Source organism: Silurus aristotelis, assembly GCF_946808225.1.
Source record: "Silurus aristotelis genome assembly, chromosome: 15".
Classification (NCBI taxonomy): Eukaryota; Metazoa; Chordata; class Actinopteri; order Siluriformes; family Siluridae; genus Silurus; species Silurus aristotelis.
Window position 1 is genome coordinate 1,715,533 of NC_139588.1, and position 21,045 is coordinate 1,736,577.

A 21,045-nucleotide genomic window follows, 5' to 3' on the forward strand; every position below is an offset into this window, starting at 1 on the left:
AATATCTTAGTTTCTCCCAGCTTCAGCTGTCTGGAGGTTGAAGGAGCCTCCTTTCTCTCAGTTTCCCTACTCCTTGGTGCTGTTAGGGCATTATATCTCTGCATATGGCTACCATGCTTTCTGTGCAAAAAGGAAACGTTCAAAACTACATATCCAGAGATCAGCCTCCCTCTCTTTAACAAATAAATGAACAGTCATGTGCATTTAGCATGTCAGATGTAAGCTACGGAGTCAAGTTTATTTCTATAGCGCTTTTCACAACAGACATTGTCTCAAAGCAGCTTTACAGAAAACAGGTGAACGGTTTGCATTCATCCCTGATGAGCAGCCGTGGTGAGTGTCACAAGGAAATACTCCCTTAGATGTTCTGAGGAAGAAACCTTGAGAGGAACCAGATTCAAAAGGGGAACCTCATCCTCATTTGGGTGACCATCAAAAGTGTGATTATAAAGCTTTCAACAATACAGAGCACTGGAGAGTGAGAACTAACATGAGCACTGGAGTGTAATGTTCTTTCTACAGTCTTCTACAGTCATTTGTGGTTAAAACTAGGAGCTACTGAGCAACTCGTAAAATAGCTCAACATTTGTGATCATCACAGATCCAACACCAGCTTCTCCAAGCCAGAGCCTTTAAACACTCCAGGAGGTCCAATGTCAAAACTCCACACATGAGGTGGGATCCAGCTGTCTCTGGGTGGTACGGAAAGTTCGCGAGTTTGGCATCTACTTCTTTAAAGGTCCATACTCTATGAGGTGGGACGTGACTGGAGCTGGCCAAACCTCAGGATGCCTCGGGGTGAAGAGAAAATAGCATAGCTGCTGTTCATGATATTAACAGCACAAGTTAATGTGCATGTGATCAGATGTTCTGGAGCACAAGGTTATGATGTGATGTGTGTGATGTGTGTTATGTGTAGGCTTTGCTAAAAAGATATGTTTTTAATCTGCACTTAAACTGGGAGAGTGTATCTGAGCCCTGAACACTGTCAGCTAAATGTAAGAATGTTCTACCGCCTTTAATGGACTTTGCTATTCTAGTGTAGCAGGGATATGTTGTTACACCAGATTATACTTTTTTTTTGTTATTTTTTTTATTATATTATTTGTTTTTATTACCATCTGTTTTGGAGTATTTTATTTTGAAAACGTTCCGGGCTTTTATTAACTATAGTATGTACGCCAGCTCACGTCATACGTAGTGAGCGGTTTAACTGGCAGCGCAATTAGAAGTTCGTCCTCTTTCCTGCAATGGCACTAGAGGAGAGAGGTACGATTTCATGAGCCCTGTTTATCTGGTGTTAAACAGTGTTATAAGTGTTTGTCATGTTTAAATGTGAGGGAATAGTCTATGTGATGTTATGTTTGACCATTAGTTCAAGTTATTAATGTGGTAAATGTAGTTTATTTGAGTATTGTAATAAGTGAACGGCGCATTGTGTGAGATTGCAATGAGGAGTGTGCGTTGCACGTGTGAGAGATGTATTAGCAGCTAAGCGGCTAACATCTCAAATAAGTACTGCTTGCGTGTATTTTCGGGGCACACTAACGATAAATCCTAGTGTATTGATATCTATTATACTCTGCATTTATTGTGAGTTCTGTTGGTAATTATCTGTTGTACTTAATATATATTTTGTGGTTAACAGGCAGACTAAATGAGCATTGCGGATAACAGTGCCTGTCTGGTTATATGTTTTGCTACACAGGAGAGAGGCACAGAGAATAAATCTCCCCGTAAAACCAGCTTTTGTGTGGAAGATCCTTATTTATTTACCATTAAAAATTAACACAACGCAGAGGAACAGCCGCTACACTAGCAACTACTAGAAGCCCAGAGTTTTAACCCCTCTGGACTCTGAGGGTGTTTTGGGCCCCTTGAGAGATTTTGACATGCTCTTACATTTGGTTCTTTTTAGTTGCTTTTAAATATATTATTGATAAAAGAATTACACTGTATTCAGCACAATCTGAGCTACCATAAACTTGTGTGTGTTTGTATTTTTGACAAGGTTTGTGTGTGGTTTTTGAAAAAGCAAAAAAACCCTCACTGAAATAAGGCCGCAAAACCCGATAGTAAACATGTTTTCACAAGACGTTTTGAGAACAGATCTTCTAATGTAGGTTTGTTTTTTTAAACGATGTGAAAATCAAGCTGCCTGCTCATTCACATTAAACAATACATTGATTTAAAATGTAAAGACACTTTCTACTTTGAAAGGCCATATGCGAAGAGGCGTCAACACGCTGTGACTGACAGCTTTGTAGACAATGGGTCGCATAATGAGCTGTGGATCACTGAGCCAGGATCTGAGTGAGAAGTACAGTACTACAAGAATGCGTTTCCTTTGTGGTTTATTTAAAATACACATTAGCAAGGACAGCATTAAAAAAGGGAATTGTGTAACAATAAAACTATACAGTACAGTATGTATAAAAAGAGTGCAACAAAAAACACAATACAGTAGAGTAGTTAAAAAAATGTTAGTAAAAAATTGCATAAAATATCCCTGTGCCACTCTTGAAAGCAGTACCTGTTCAACTGAAGACACAGGTGTACATCGCATGCCAGGCATTTCCATGGAGTTTTGTGGTGCTTACCATGCAATGTACACAGCTCTTGCGGCCAGCAGTAGCAACATTTCTGACATCAGGACAGTTCATGTCCTGAGACTGGTACATGATCAAAATTGGTCCGTTTTGGTACTACTTTGTGTGACGCTACAAAGCTCGGCAATAAGTTGTTCCATAAATTCTTTATGGGACATGTTACAATACAGTTATTTATGCACAATGAAACTGTTGGTGGCAGCAATGTCCCAAGAAGTGTAGAAAAAATCTTTTGCTACCACTTCATTGTTTTGTGCTGTGTAGTATGTATAGGTTGATCAGATAGGTGAACGCCCCCCCCTCATGTGCTGGTTGTATGCAGTTACAAGTGCAGTGCATGGAAATGTCTTTGTTTCCCATTTACCTTGTAATTTCACCCTCTGCACAGTGTCTCCTGTATATGTAGAATGAATGGTGGAACACAGACCTCTCGTGTGTCCAGCCACTTCAAATACAAGAGCCCCATCCCGAATCCACCTGATGGATCCCCTAGGAGAGTTTTTAGAGAGAGAGTTATCTGCATTTCGAGGGCAATCGTTCCTGTTCTCTCTGTACGTCCCACATGCACCAAACTTCATAGATAACAAGTCTTTTAAGAGCTTTGGACTTTGGACTGTGTAAAAATTGTCCATGTACCACATAGTACCCAGAGCCTAAAACTTTACCATCCAAAAGAGAGGTCACAGCATCATATGATAGTCCATGGCATGTGGGAAAGTTGTTCTTTCCTGTGTATACAGAAAGGTCCATGGTGTATCCATTTGAGGAATCAGCAAAAACAAACAACTTGAACCCCAACTTAGTTGGCTTGGCTTTCATGAGCTGTGTCCTCCCAGTGTTAGCTTTGCATTCTACCATCCTCTCATACACGGCTAAATGTCTTCTAGGATGATAAATTGCTTTGCATGTCTTAAGGATTGTGTCCATAAGCGGTTTCACTCTGAACAGATGGTCATGTTCAGATGTGCCCCTCTTTCTGTCATTTTTTTTGTCTGCATCTGGGTGACTCAAAGTGTATGTAACCTTTGGTTAAAGGTATTAGAAATAAAAAGGAACCGACTACACCACCTGGGTTATTTATTCACCCAGGAAAATAAATTGAACGCAAAAGAAAAATTAAACCAAAACGTTACAAAAATATGAAGGACCCTGCTGGTTCGGATGGGGTTAAAGACAGAGACGTGACTTTCCAAAAATAGTACAAGTTTATTTCACAGAAAATGCTTACAAATATTTTAAAATACCATTTACAGCTTACCAGTTATTTACCCACAATTGGAGAGACTAGATTAATTCCACTTTTTAAACAGAAGGGACAAAACACCCAGCAAATCAGTGCATAATTCTTAAACAAAGAAACCAAAAAATAAACCAAAAACAAAGCCAACACACAAAAATACTCTCCCCTTCTGTTTAAGTCTCAAATCACGGCTCATCAGATAATTACATGTGGAAACAATTACATAAATGGCACATAAACTTATATACCCACAAAGAAAAACACAGTACAGCAAAACCGGTAACTCCCGATTAATATTTAAAAAGTATACAAGTGGCTCACAGAGCAAAAATACAAGCCTGTTATTTTAATACACTTGCACCAGAGATAAATATCCACGTCCTCACTCAAACATAGTACAAAGAACGGTGCGCAAAATAATCTGTTAAAAACACTCAGTAACACAGCGGTTTACTACCGCGACGTCCGCTTAGTCCCAACTGTACACCAAAAGTCTAAATCGGGTTTATAAACCAGCTTGTAGAAATCTCTAGAAACCAGCTTGTAGAAATCTCTAGAAACCAGCTTGTAGAAATATCTAGAAACCAGCTTGTAGAAGTCTCTAGAAACCAGCTTGTAGAAGTCTCTAGAAACCAGCTTGTAGAAATATCTAGAAACCAGCTTGTAGAAATATCTAGAAACCAGCAGCTAGCCCTCTTTGGCCACACCTGAAACAAACTAACAAATAAAACACTTCAAAAAGGTTTCCCTCTCCCATAAATAACCCACAATAAAGTTGCTTACCTCATAAACGGGGTTAAACTATTGTCACTATATGCTACCTGCGTTCATGCACACATCCCTACAAACACACATTCAGACCATGATCAGCAACTAATAGTCAAATAAAACAACCATCTCACCAGGGGGCCGCAACAGGACCGTATACGCTGTTGTATATTTGTCGTCTTGATGAGGTGTAGTTGTCGGCTGGAAGGACTCTCCTTTAGACACAGTATCTCGTGTAAATAATGATTTTTATTTAGCACAGAAATAAAGCATCTTTACAGGCCTTCCGGTCAAGCCTGGAGTCAGCACGCTCTGATTCAAAGTCTGACTCCTGATCCATGCTTACACACACAAATGCTTGCCCATTTTCCGGGTCCACCTCTTAATGTAAATGAGATGCATATGAGCTTACTGTGCAATAATGTTGAACGTAAAGAAAAGCCTGCTTTTGCCCTGACTGAAGTGTTCCAGATGTTTCCAGGGCTCACATTCCCAGATCATAAAACATGAAGCGCATCCTGTTTTCCTGTACCTCCTAGTATATGGTGAACGGGTCAGAAGTCGCCTCCCAAGAGGATATACATCCTGGACCACATTCCATATTTGTTTTAAGAACACAGCACGTATCCCCCACCAGTCTTGAGATAACATTAAAGCCTTCTCATACACTTTTGCTTAAAGAGAACCATCTGTCCAGGCGGTTCAGTGCAGGGGCAGCGAGATTAACTTTGGCCTCTCCAGGAATGTCACCATTGCAGAATAACATGAATTTAGGCCTTTTGATATTACATATTTAAGATACTATACATTCAAGATACTACATATTCCCCCCTTCGGGGGGTTCAATAATCCCTCGATAAACAAAAGAATATAACGTACATGTTCATCATTGTTTACAGAAATAGTAATAATACATTGTCACATAACCTTAACAATATAATGAATTTATGTAGTGTAAGAGTGAAAAAAACCTGTCAGGCAGCCGTTTCTTCTTAAATATCCTTCAAACAATCAAGACAGGAAAACCGCTCTCACGGCCCCTCTGCCCCAGGTGGCCACAAGTTGTACTCCAGCCCAATCAAAACTTTAATACCGTGTTTAAGGATATGACTTGAGCAAATATATATAAAACCTCAGAAAATAAAATCAAAACAGTGTCCAAGTTCAGGCTAGTCTTCCCATCGGACCGTCCCTTGGACCTTTTGCCCTACCTAATTCCACCTGTCCCTAACGATCGAGAAAAAAAGAAAACGTCTGGGGTCCCAATATATTTGCTCAGTATCAAAAACCATTACACTTACAACAAGAAGTAATACATATGTATTTGTTATGCAACAGAATTGACTTAAATTTAACATGACTTACTATGATTACTACTAGTGTATAAACATTTTCTATCAATGTCACTTGATATACTGTAACACATAAAATCCAATAATAAACATATATGTATGTATGTGTGTGTGTGGGGGGGGGGGGAATGTCCATCCGCAGCTTCTTCAGCGGCGTTGATTCTCAGTATGGGGTCGCTAATGTGTAGAGTCACAGCGCCCTCGTTCCGAGCTTTCCAAATCTCAGAACGTTGTCCATGCTGGAATGTATGTAACTCTCCCAATTTTTGTTTCTTTGGAGAAAAGAAAAGAAAAAACAACAACCAGTATCGTCTTCTCAGGTAACAAATGAATATAACATCACATTAATCACATTCCAGTCCCCCCTTTCATCCTAACTTCGTATAGGAGGAAACTATTAAAAAGTAAGCTTATAGTCAAATTATATGAAGAATCACAATAAGAACTAATATCAAAACAGATACTTCTCCATCAGTTCACCGTCTAATTCTATTTCATCTATATCTGCTGCTCGTAGCAGTGGCATCTGAGTTCCGTCCCCAGGCATCACAACTCCAACCCATCGCAATATCATTGCTTTCGCAAAGATCAACAACAGCGTGCAAAAGCAAAACATCACACACAACGATAACTGCCATAAAAATCTGTACCAGGACTGCACCTGCAGGTCCTAATTTGTCCTGCAGCCAAGAATTAGCAGACCATCCAGCTCCTTCTGATGGACCAAACGCATTTCGTATGTTCCGTAATGCCTCTATAACACTAGTCATATTATCAGAAGAATCGGGGATCAAGGTGTAACAGGCATCTCCAGTTAAGTTCAAAGCCACACCATAGGCCACCTTGCTTGGCCAATATATAATCTAACGCCATGTCATGCTTTAGCAGGGTCAATCTGTGACTTCTTTGAGTATTTGGCAGAAAATCAAATCCCCTTATTGTCTCATTGGCGAAACCCTGTAATGTATAAGTGATATTATCAATATGATCAGCTAAAAATGTCACACCATACCATGGGAACAGTCCTATACCCCACTTTTCTCCTAGACTTATTCTCCAATGGTATGACTCCAAATTATGGAACTGTGCCAATGCTCTTTTCCTCCTATTAGCAGAAACATTTGACTGATTTGTATCAGGACCGTCTCCCTTCTGTACTGTAAAAACCTCATATGGAAGCTTCAGTTTTGCCATGTAACAGCATCCTATCCATCCATAAGGCAGAAATATATATGCCTTATCACCACAAACCCACCAAATATCTCTAAAATTTCCTATTGTCACATTTCCAGGCAAATCTTGATTCCTTACCATCAAAGTTTTACTATATTTCTGATGTGGCGCATGAAACTTCACTTCATATAATTTACTAACATTTTTATTACGGTGTTGGCCCAGATTCATCAAATAACTGTCACAATCAGATACTCCCATAAACATCCCCGAACTAGTATACGTTCCATTTGAACAGAAACATACATCAACTTTCACTGACTCATGGACTGCTGTTAATATATTCTCATGTTGACCTAGTAAATTTATGTAAGGTAATCCTCCCAGCCATGCACACTCGAATTTAGGCTTAAACAGAAGGCGTGACCAAGTCATTAATCTATCTGTTGGTGCCTGCTGCTGAAACAACAGCCACGATAATGCATAATACTGACACTTAGAAGTTAGCGGTTCTGGCACCGTTTCTAAGATTGAAGGCCATGTGCCTGGTGATGAAACTTTCACCACACATGGACAATTCAAATTTCTAACTGATCTAACAGAATGAGTTATCTGCTGGAACCATAAGTTCCTACTTGCCCAGGGGTCAGCAATCTGTAACACCGATGAATCGAAACCATATGCTTTCCAGTCACTGTTTCTCTTTTGCAAAGTACGAACTTGAGTAGAATTAAAATAGTCACTCATTGTATCTGATATATTTTCCTGAGTTATCTCAGCTGAGGCTACAACATGCTCATCCCACATCTGTTGCCCGGCTTCAAAGGTCTCCTCACTACCATTTACTGTAGGCTTTGTTTTTAACATGGGTTCCTGAGTCATATTTAACACTTCTGTCGACTCTAAGGTCACTACGTCCGGCGCCTGTGTTACGTTTACAAACTTCACAGGCATCAAAGGTATTGGCACTATTGTATCATTATACTCTTTTACAATCGTAGATAAAGTAGGAGTAGTCTGGGTTAATGTAATAACACTCGTAGTTGTATCCAGAGCTGTAGTGACAAGCTTTATCGGTGACAAAGTAGTAGTCTGGGTTGATGTATCAACATTCTTAGTTGTACCCAGCACTACTGTAACAAGCTCCGTTTGAGAATTATTCATTCTCTGAGTAGTCATTGCATTAGATTGATCTTGAACCTTTGTAATATCCGTGACACTCCCACTAGGTTCCAAACGTTTTATCACAAGTGTCACTTTACGCGTTACATAATCATCCTCCCAAAAATAAGAATTGGTACAAATTTAAATGCTGGTTCTACATAAGTACACACATTCACCTGCATCTTCCCATGTAGCATTACGCAAAACTAGTGAACAATCCGTCTGCATCTTCACCAACTTCGTCATTGTACAAAAAATACTTTCTTTGATCGCGAGGCACACTTTCAAATTCAGGTCCTGTCAACAACACATCTTCACCACGATTATTCCTCCACTTAGGAGGATCAGTACTACCAACATTCCATCTTCCACATTGACAAGGAAGAACAACCGCTTTCCCTAACTTAACTCTAATAACAACCTTCGGGGGAGAGGGTGTTGTAGCGATCTGCTGAGGAACTATAGCCACATGGGCTCTTATTCTCGTACCGTTTTGGTCTAACCCTTCTCCGAGCTGGTCTTGGACTCCTTCTTTCAACTGTCTCTCTTGATTCTCCTGCAGTTGAGACACAGTCCTTCTTAACCTGTGACGCTTGTCTCTCGACCGCCACAGGCTCTGCTGATTCAGGAACCTGCTGGAAATCAATGTCCCCAAATGTTCTTTCCTGTCTGTTAACTGTAACGTCATTTCTGGCATCATCAAAAACGTACACAGCATCATTAACATCGTCCACATCACGGACAATCTCCCCTTCTGGGATTTGACTGTTTTTTTTTCATGCATCTCTTCTCCTGCTGCATGCTCATCCACACTTTCTTTCAATTCTCTTGAACCCTCAACATCTTGACTCTGGAAACAAGTTATCTCCTCTTTCAGTGCTTTAACACAATATGATAAATGATACCACGTTGGAGACCCTTTGACCTGGACCGCTGTTCCAGTACTGCGGACCACTTCAAAATGGTCCTTCCCGACGTTCGTTATACCACTTTCACAAACACCTTGTCTCCGGGTTGCACTGTGGTGCTCTTTTGCTCATCAAGTTTCTGCTGCGCCTCGTCTTTCCTCTGCCTGTCAAAAACATATGTGGATATCTTTTTATGTAAGCTGACCATATATGTTAAAGTTTGCATTTCGTCTTCCAAAAGTGCTAGACTTGGACCTTTCCCACTGGTACGCAAACAAGGAGTCGGCATCCGTCTTCCCGTTAGCAACTCATGAGGTGTCATATGCAAATAACGCAGCTCACTTGATCGACACGCCATCAGTGCCAACGGAAGCGCTGCTACCCAGTTTAAACCCGTATGCTGACAGATCTTAACAATTCTTTAAAACACCATTCATCCTTTCATAAATTCCCTGACTTTGTGGGTGGTACACTGCTCCAAGACGCTGTTTAATTCCCAACTTTTGTAAGATCAAGTTAACTGTTTTATCCACATTCTTTCCCATTATCTGAGGATATCCGATCCAGAAGTCCCCACCTACTTATAACCTCTCTGCACAAAAATTGTATACAGAAATGAAATTCACTGCATTACCTCTCAAGCAGAGAGATCAAACCGCACAGTAACAAAAATAGATATTTGAATACGCACACACATGTTCAAATACACATCCAAGCATTTAAAATTTTTGTGGATAAAACAGAACTGGCCTTAATCAAACAGGAGCCATGCGCTGACCATGTTGCTCCGGTCGCAGGCCTCAATCTATGTGGCGTTCTAGACCGCAATTTCCGCATACCACACAAAAAATCAGACAGGACCTTAGTATCTATTTAGTTCTCTACAGATAACACCTCATACTTCACACACACAACGTCCATCAGCATTCAGAGTTTTATGCTCAACAGATTTCCTATCTCCTTTTAACCTCCAAACATCATATTGCATGAACTTCCATTTGCTTTACTTTAATAATCACCCCAACTCTTTTATTAATCAGTATTACTCACAAACAATACATATACATATACAATAATCACTTATTATAATAGTTGCTCATACACACACACACACACCACCCTCATTAACTTCTCTACTTGAAAATGTCCTTTTTTGGGAATTATATTATTCATTCAGGACAGGGGAGTGTTTTGTCTCACTGTGGGGATATCTTTATTCATTCAGTATTAAGGGTGTTTTGACTTCGGTGTGTTAGGTCCTCTTTAGAGGCTCAAAGTTATGTGGCCATACATACAAATATTTTCCCAAAAAGGCTCATTGTTTTTTATCTTTCTCTTTTGTCTTTAACAGAACAAAAAGTCTTCAGAAGGAAGCTCATAGATTTTAACAGATTCAGTCCTCTTATGTAATAATGAGGCTCATTGTTTTATTCTTTATAGAAGACATATTACCCTTATAATTACTAGAAACTAACCCTTGTTTTCAACCTTAACCTTCATATGTATTTATTCATTATATATATATATATATATATATATATATATATATATATATATATATATATATATATATATATATATATATATATATTATATATATTTTACACACATACCCACACACACAAACTTTCAGAGAGAGAGAGAGAGAGGGGGGGTCTTCACCCGCAGCTGAGCGCACATGGAACACACACACACACACACACACACCGAATACGCACACACTTATTTCCGCACGCACAGAGAGGGAGAGAGACTCCTTTTTTCAAAACGCACACACTTTTTCCTCAAACACACACACAAATCTCCTCTTTAATCAAAGAACTCGCAGTAAATACATACACAACATTTAAATTTCATATACACTATAGTCGACTCGGTCATACAAACTTATAGCATGCTATTTTGCCGCACCTTTATTTTATTTTCTCTTCATTACTTTTTCTGCTGAATTTATGCTACCTTTTTGAGATGCAGAAATTCAAATAAGAGGCTGCTTCATCACATAGCTCGTCAACTAATTGTCAGAGTGGGAACTTCAATTGAATTTTAATTCTGCATCATCCAGTTTGTGAAAACTGGCCTGAAATTCACTTAGTAAATATCCAGGTCTTTGTGGCCCACCTAATGTCACCTTCCTAAGGGCTTTCATCCAAATCTTGTGGCTCCTTTTCTTTAAACCTTATTCTTACTTCAACTTTACCATATTTAAATGTTTCTCAAAAGCATTCACCTTTATACTTTTTCTCTTTACTTTTCCTTTCTTTAACTTTACCTTTATATTTCAACGTTTTATTTTCTTTAAATCTTCTCGTAATCCCCCTATTGCGTTGCCTGCAACGCAATAAAACAATTAAGGACGGAGAATCTCCCAAACCAACAACCACACCACAAAACCCACACACAGGCCTTTAAACAGTGTGACCCAGCCACAGAGAAACAGAACCACCCCAGGGGGCGAAAGCTCACCGTTTCAGCCGGCCGGACAGATTCGGGAGCAGATCCGCGAAGCTGAAGGCCACAACACGCCCAGGATTCGTGACGCCAGGAAATGATGTATATTTCTTGTCTGAATGGAGTGTAGATGTTGCTTGGAATGAATCTTCGTAGACACTTATTTCTTTGAAAATAAAGTTTATTTAACACAAATTCAGCATCTTCACGAGCCTCCTGGATCAGCTCGGAGCCGCCGTATGGATGAATCGACGACTCCTGATCCATGGCTACACACACGTTAAATAGTTTGCCCGTTCTCTGGGTCCCGTCCTCTTAATGTATAACAGATGTATCTCAGATGTACCAGAGCTCACTTTTCCAGACCATAGATCTTAACATATAGTGAACGGGTCAGAGGTCGTCTCCCAAGAGGACATGCATCCTGGATCATATTCTATACTTCGGCTCATACTGATTTAAGGACGACAGCCCGTCTCAACACTAAGGGCCTTTCATACATTTGGCTTAAAGGAAAACATCTGGCCAGACAGTTCAGTATAGGAGCAGAGAATTATCTTCAGCTCCTTAATGAATTTCATCAGAAGAGAAATAATCTGAATTAAGGCATTCAGATACTACATATTTAAGATACTATATACCCTTTTTATAGAATTAAAGATTATACTGTCTGTTTGGTGATCAGACCAAATAATTGTAATGTTAATTTCATTACTGTTAATTCAATTAAATTTAAATATTTAGGAGTAATTCTATCTGTTATAATTACTTAAAATAATTCGCTTTTTGCGAGATTATTTCGTTACACAATGAATATTCTGATGACTTCATCCTTAAGTCTCAACAAAACAGTGATCGTGATCTGTCTATTAAGACACAGAAACCAACATCTAGGACCACGCAATCTTTTTAGAGGGCAAAGTGTGTTTCACAACACACTCCTTGTTTGTCTAATGAGCAAGAGTTGGTGAGTAAAAAATCTATCTCCGCTAAAGACCTCAAATGTGACAATGAACCCGGTGATGATCATGATAGCGCCACACTCAAAACAGACACTCCAGCATTTTATGAAGTGCCAAAACATATGTGCACTGTGTTTACTGTAAAGGCCTGTTTGCAAAGTCAACAGTTTCCCAACCAATATCTCCTGAGGTGTTGAAAGTTTCATTGGTAGTTCGAAATTATTTCTCATACTTCAGTTGAGTCAGTGTCTTTACAACAAGCATGGAAGCGATCCAATTAAATCGGAATACATCAGACAAAAAGTCTTGAAAAAGGAGAACCAGAAGGTAACACAGACATGAGGGATCTCTGGGATAAGAGACGACTCACCACACCACCGTCAACAATCCTGAGTGAACGTGTGAGAGTGAGGAGACGACAGCATCCAAATATCGGAGTTCACCAAACACTCTATATCCATGATCCCTCCAGATCTGAGCCTTTACCTAAGAAAAATAAATCTACTGATAAAAGGCTTGACTAAATAAAATGTTTTTAGCCTCAACTTGAACACTGAGACTGTGTCTGACTCCGGAACACTGATTGAAAGGTTGTTCCATAACTGTGGGGCTTTATAAGAGAAAGATCTGCCCCCTGCTGTAGTCTTCATTATTTGAGTTACCAACAAATAGCCTGTAACTTTTGATCTAAGTAGGCGTGGAGGATCATACTGATACAGAAGTTCACTCAGATACTGTGGTGCGAGTGCGTTAAGTGCTTTATACGTCAGTAGTAGTATTTTATAAATCAATGTAATGTAATTGGGTGCAGTGTAGACTGATTAAAACAGGAGTGATGGTCATATTTTCTAGATCTAGTGAGGAGACCGAGACAGTTAATCATTACAGTAGTCTAATCTAGATTTAACAAAAGCATGTACTGCATCCTGAAACGAGATCATTTCTTATTTTAGCAATAATTCTAAAGGTGAAAGAAGGAGATCTTGGTGATATTCACGTGAGCCTCAAAGGAAAAACTCGGGTCAATAATCACACCAAGGTCTTTGACTGCTGTAGAAAACACCATCCAGAGATGCTACGTAATTGGAAAGTTTACCTCTAGCTGCATGTGGTCTTAGTAAAAGTACTTCCGTCTTATCAGAGTTAAGCAGAAGGAAGTTATTAAGCATCCACTGTCTAATTGTCCTTTACACACTTCTCAACATTGTTAAACTGATCTCTCTCATCTGGCTTTGCTGAAATATACAGCTGTGTATCATCAGCATAGCAATACCATGTTTATGTATAATTTCACCCATAGGCAGCCTATATAAAGAGAAAAGCAGTGGGCCTAAGACAGATCCTTGCAGAACACCAAACTTTACCTCAGAGAGTGTGAAGAACACCATTTACATAAACAAACTGATAGCGATCAGTCAGATAAGACCTGAGCCAGGAGAGAGCTGTTCCCTTTATTCCAACAACATTCTCACGTCTAGCAAGCAGGATAGTGTGAAAAGCTGCACTAAGGTTGAGCAAAACAAGTAAAGAGACAAAACCTGATCAGAGGCCAATAACTCTCATTTACCACCTTAACTAGCACCGTCTCTTAGCTATTATGGGGCCTAAATCCTGGACTGATACATTTCATAAATGTTATTCCTCAGTAGATGTGAGCAGAACCTTTTCTAGAATCTTGGAGATATAGGGGAGATTTGATATTGGACTGTAGTTGGACAGCTGACATGGTGAAGGTCAGGTTTCTTAATTAGGGGATTAATAACTGCCAGTTTGAAATATTTAGGTAAAAAACAGTGCTGATTTGAAGAGTTTATTTAATTTTTGAACAGGTTCAATTTCCTCTGGAATTATCTCTGTTTGAAGAAACTTGTAGGAGAGGGATCTAGAATGCAAAGTCATTCTCTAGAATAGAAGTAAAACTTTGTAATTGTTATATTTACACTGCTGTCTACGAGGTAATTTATAAAATAGTTTGGATTTTTTGACTGTTGTTCAACTGTTATAAAAAAATGTTTTATGAAATTAATACTACCTATTGATGGCGTGCATGTGAGTGCAGTGCTTTTATTTCCTGTTCATTTTGCTACCGTGCTGAATAAAAGTCTAGGATTCTGCTTGTTTTTTTATGAGGGTGGAGAAATATGCGGATCAGCAGCACTTCTCCTTCCATACTATTTGAAATACTGTCAATGTCTCATGAAGATTATGGACCTTTTAAAGAAATGCCGACCCCGCAAACATCCCGAACCATCTAGAGACGTACCAGCGCTTTTTGGATTTCACTTCATGTAGAGTTTGGACATTGGACCTATTTGAGTGTTTAAAAGGTGTTGCTGGTGTTGGATTTTTAATGATCGCAAATGTTGAGCTATTTTATGAGTTGAAATGATTTTATATATAAGGAAATAAAAATACATGAAATTAGTCCTGGAGCAATCCATAAAAAGGAATGGTTTAAAAGCCACACGTCTCATTAGTTTATATTTTAAATTGAATGGAGAAATCATGAAATATGAGATTCCTACAAATATTTGAGACCATGTCTGGTTCGCCCCTCCCTGCCCAGCCCAAATTTTAGGACTCACAGCAAATTCCTTACTTAACTTTGAATGTTAACAGTTCCTGAGAAAAAATGTGCTACATACGCAATTCAGATATCATTGGAAAGGAGACATTGAGCTTTACTGTCATCATCAAAATTGATATTGCTCAAAAATATAATGAAGTGCCATGGATATACATTTCCTGCATTGACTATTTTTATTTAATATATAAATACAGTCAAACCCACTTATCTTGACCTCGGTCAACCCTATTAATTCGACGTTTTTGAAGTGTAGTTTTCCGAGTGGAAAGGCACGTACCGGGGTACGTATGAGCGATAACAACGACCGCCGTGAACCAACATATACCAACAATAACGGACGGTGAAAGTGTGGAAGTGAGGGGTTTAAATAGGAGCTGGTGGAGGTTTGACAGCCGCCGAAGGGGGCGTGGCAGGTGGTTTCCTGACAGTTAACAAACATGTATGTACATTTTTATAGCATGCCTTTATAGCATGAAATTTCAAGCACGTTAATAAGATATTGCAGCCATATTGGTTTTATCTCGATCATCGGTTATCTCGACGTAACCGGGTTCCACTGTACATGAAATCAGTCCTGGAGCAGTCCAGAAAAGCACTGGGCTGAAAGCCACATATCTCCGGAGTTTATATTTCAAATTTTATGACAAATGAGATTCCTACAAACATTTATCTGAGACTATGTCTGATCGTTTTCTCCCTCCCCCTGTTTGAGAGACACCTGCTAAACTCAGGTGATCATTCATACTCTATACATACATATTTGTGACTTGAATAGTCTAATAGCCTTTTGCTTTTTAAATTTACTTAAATAAAATGTATAGCTAAATATCTCCACATTTCACTTGGGACCCCTCTTTTCTAAAATGCTTTTGACTCCCTTCACAATTGTTATAGCTCATACTAAAAACACATTTTCTGAAATGTCTCAAGACCAGGGCCAAACATTTGTTAATTAAATGTTTGAATCCAATATGGGCATGGAAAAAGAAAACAACTGTGATTCCACCCCGTCCTTACAGTGCTGTAGAATATCAGGTCTTAATATTTCCAGACTGTTTCACTATAACTGAATTCTGAGTAGACAGATTTTTACTAAGAATATTAGATATATAATACTAAAGATTTTTTCAATAAGAAGCCTTTTAATATTACTTGTTAATCTCTGTGACAAAGGGAAAGGTAACCATAACTCAGTGGAAAAAGTCCTGATAACCCCCCCGTACCTGTGTTCCCACTTACAAGAGAAAAATATCTTTGAAAAGTTTTAGTCAGGTTTTAGGCCCCAACATAGCACATAAACTGCTCTAGATAAAACCTAGTTAATGACCTGTTTTTAGCTTCAGACCAAGGCTTCATTTCGCTATTCGTTTTACTAGATCTTAGTGCTGCATTCGACACTATAGATCATGATCTTCTATGATCTGTCCGAACGTTACCATTTTGTAGACTTTAATTGAGAGCTATTTAGGTTGATGCTAGTAAATTATGGCTTGCAACAAGGTTCAGTTCTAGGACCCCTGCTTTTCACAATATACATGCTTCGCTTAGGAAATATTAGAAGGCATGGAATTAGCTTCCACTGTTACAATGATGATACCCAGCTATATATCTCATCAAAACCAGGCGATATAGCTCAATTAAAAGAACAAAAAAAAAAAAAAAAAGTACACAGAAAGCTCCAGCATTTCAACCTGCATTTAGACGGATGTTCGGTAACCACTAGTTCAACGGTAAAAGACCTGGGAGTTATTTTAGACAGCTGGTCTTTCAAAAATCATTATGAACCATGTTACAAAAACAGCCTCCTTTCACCTTAGAAATATTTCTAAGCTAAGAAACATCTATATCTGATGCAGAGAAGCTCCATGTGTTCATGACCTCCAGAATAGACTATTGTAATGCATTACTAGGTGGATGTCCTGCGTCATTAATAAACAAGCTTCAGTTAGTTCAGAATGCAGCAGCCAGAGTTCTTACAAGGTCAAGAAAATATGATCATATAACCCCAATCTTATCGTCCCTAAACTGGCTTCCTGTTAAGTGTCGAATAGACTACAAACTACTGCTTCTTCCTTATAAAACATTAAATGTTTTAGCTCCAATGTATCTCTCCATTCTTCCAACATGCTACAATCCTTCTAGTTGTTCCTAGAATAGGAAAGTCCACTAAAGTCTCACATTTAGCTCCTAAACTCTGGAATAGTCTTCCTGACAGTGTTCGGGGCTCAGACACACTCTCCCAGTTTAAATGCAGATTAAAAACGTATCTTTTTAGCAAAGCCTACACATAACACACATCACATATCATAACTTTGTAATCCTGAACATCTGATCACATGCACATCAACTTGTGCTGTTAATATCATGAACAGCAGCTACGCTAATTCCTCTCCACTGCTTCTCTTTCTCTCCCCATCCCGAAGCATCCTGAGGTTTGGCCAGCTCCAGTCACGTCCCACCTCATGAGGATTATGGACCTTTAAAGAAGTAGATGCGGAACTTGCAAACATTCCGTACCATCTAGTGACATACCAGAGACAGCTGGATCCCACCTCATGTGTGGAGTTTGACATTGGACCTCCTGGAGTGTTTAAAGGCTCTGGCATGGAGAAGCTGGTGTTGGATCTGTGATGATCACAAATGTTGAGCTATTTTATGAGTTGCTCAGTAGCTCCTAGTTTTAACCACAAATGACTGTAGAAGACTGTAGAAAGAACATTACACTCCAGTGCTCATGTTAGTTCTCACTCTCCAGTGCTCTGTATTGTTGAAAGCTTTATAATCACACTTTTGATGGTCACCCAAATGAGGATGAGGTTCCCCTTTTGAATCTGGTTCCTCTCAAGGTTTCTTCCTCAGAACATCTAAGGGAGTATTTCCTTGTGACACTCACCACGGCTGCTCATCAGGGATGAATGCAAACCGTTCACCTGTTGTTTTCTGTAAAGCTGCTTTGAGACAATGTCTGTTGTGAAAAGCGCTATAGAAATAAACTTGACTCCGTAGCTTACATCTGCCATGCTTAATGCACATGACTGTTCATTTATTTGTTAAAGAGAGGGAGGCTGATCTCTGGATATGTAGTTTTGAACGTTTCCTTTTTGCACAGAAAGCATGGTAGCCATATGCAGAGATATAATGCCCTAACAGCACCAAGGAGTAGGGAACCTCCAGACAGCTGAAGCTGGGAGAAACTAAGATATTAACAAAGTTGATCATGCAGTGTTGATGAAGTTTTATGACTCAGAATCTCCAACCCTTAAGTGCGGTAGAACAGCAATCATTTAAAATGTTTTTGTATGATACCAGCCTAACACCACGCTCATGTCGAGGACCACTTTGTGACATACGATGAATGAGGCAGCAATTAAGATGAAGACTATTATAAAAGAAAAGTCAGGGATCAATTTCATGGCAGTGAACAAAGATTGTTGGAGGTCAAGGAGAAGAGGTTAAATCGGCATCACTGGGCATTGGGTTGATCCTAACAGTCTGGAAATGTTCTCAGTACACTAGCATGCAGGCTGCACAAAAGCCCCACACACCTGACAACCTGAATTTGTTGTATAGAACAATGTTTGAAAGACTACAGACAACAGGTTAGAGGTTTTTTTTTTTTTAGTCATTTTGTGTATACGGAGAACAAGACGAGAACAAAAACTCTACTTTAAATGATCCAGAAGATGAGATAAATGGTGAGGACTTTGTAGAGGTCACAGCTGTTGTAGATGAACATGCTGTAAGCAGCAACAGCTGTTGAAAAATGTTTAAGTGCTGAGAGAATGTGCAGACCAGCTGTCAGATATTCTTACTGAAACATCTCTCTAAGCAGTGCTGCTGTTCCACTGTGCTTCATGGCCAAAAGTCCTGTTTCTTTCCTTAGATACCATGACATTCTGCATGTGCGGTGGGTCACGGAACTCCTAATACACATAGGAACCATAGTTTTTCCTCAAACCACACATGATAGCCTTCTGTATTTTCATTTATATTCAGATGAGCATAAGTACAATGTAATGCTTAACTTTCATATGCCACAGGGATTAATAAGTTTGCCTCACTTTTCCCACACCTTCATTTCACCTCAATGTTTTTTCCTTTATTTTAGTGTTTCCTTTATCCTGCTTTCTCCCTTAAATTTCTCATAACTTTAACTGGTGTCCCTTTTGACTTCATTGGTGCTGCTGTGTACCTTTGTTGCAGTTCTTAAAACTTATGATTAACCTCATATCATGGCCTGTTTTCTTTAAAGCTGTTTCCAAGCTCATGCTTTGTCTTATGTGTGCTCTCAGATGACATTTCATGAGCATAGGCTTTGTGAGTCCTTTTAAACTCTACCACCAAATTGCGTGCAGGTGTAATCAATCAGGAACTCGGTGACTGTGAACATGGAACTGTAGCTGAGGTCTGGGGAATGTAGTCCACGGCAGACATGTTTGTAGGCGGCAATGACTGCTGGGAATTGTGGTTTCCTGTGTCATGACATTCTCATTGTGGCTTGTGGGTGGCAATCGTACTTGTAACGGAAAGCAATTCTGGTGCAAATTACAAAGCTTTTATACAATGTCAATGTACATAAAAAAAAAATTACTGTGTGTGTGTGTGTGTGTGTGAGGGAATTCTGTTCATCATCAGAATAATGTTTTGAAATTAATCCTCTTTGAAGCACTTCTACTGAACTATTTGATCCCGACCTGTAGGAACCTAACCATGAATCCACAGAATAGACAGAGAATTACAAGATTCAACGTCTCTTTACAGCCATAAACCCCCTTCCTAAAGTATAGAGTTCAACAGTAGTTGAAGCTGCACCATTTACTGCATCAACCCTCATTCTTCTACCTTTTTCGATCTTTCCTCTTCTTTTCCGTCCTCCCCCCATTCATAATAGCACTTGCCACAGGATCCACCCCTGAGGCACACAGTGTTTATAGCGATATTACAGCAAGCACTTTTCACTAATCAGTTTTATTATAGAAACTATAGGAAAGTATACAAATCATTGATTATTCACACGCTTGCATGGAATAAATTATAGTAAGGATTGGTTAATAAATAGATAAACCCATTCCAATTAGTCATGAGATACAAGCAGAGGACTGATCAAGCCTACAATTTTAACCAAAATTATTAGAAATGACAATTTAATCTGTTTAATGTCAAACAAGGCACCTGAAATAAAAAAAATAATAATAAAATCAGCTTTAAAGCAATACTCTAACTCATTCTGCCCTACAGTGGAATCATCGATTATTGTCGAGAGGTGAGGAGAAATATGACCATATGGGTATAAGGATTCAAGCTGCTCTATCTGATTGCTCACTTCTACTTTGCTACTTTTTCCTGTAATCCCATGGATGGAGAAATAATAAAAACCAAAGCGTTATCCATCCACAGCCCAAAGGGAACTGCTGCTGAGACACAGTATCTATCAGAACTCTAGCAGTCATAAACATGTGCTTTTTATGTCTGTCTGCCTGTGATGGAAGGGGCATTAAAAATGCATAACCCTAACCCTGTAACCCTAATTTATAACCCTTCCCCTAACACTGTAACCCTTTTATATAATCCCGAACCTAACCCTGTAACCCTAATGTATATCCCTAGCCCACCCGTATCCATGTAGGAGTTATGACCCTACCCCAAACCCCTACCCTTGCAACCCTAATTTATAACCCTGAACCTAACCCTGTAAACCTAATGTATACCCCTACCCCACCTCATCCATGTATGGGTTATGACCCTACACCAACCATAAAGCCTAACCTTGTAAACCTAATTTATAGCATTTACATTGACATTTGTGTCATTAGCAGACGCCCTCATCCAGA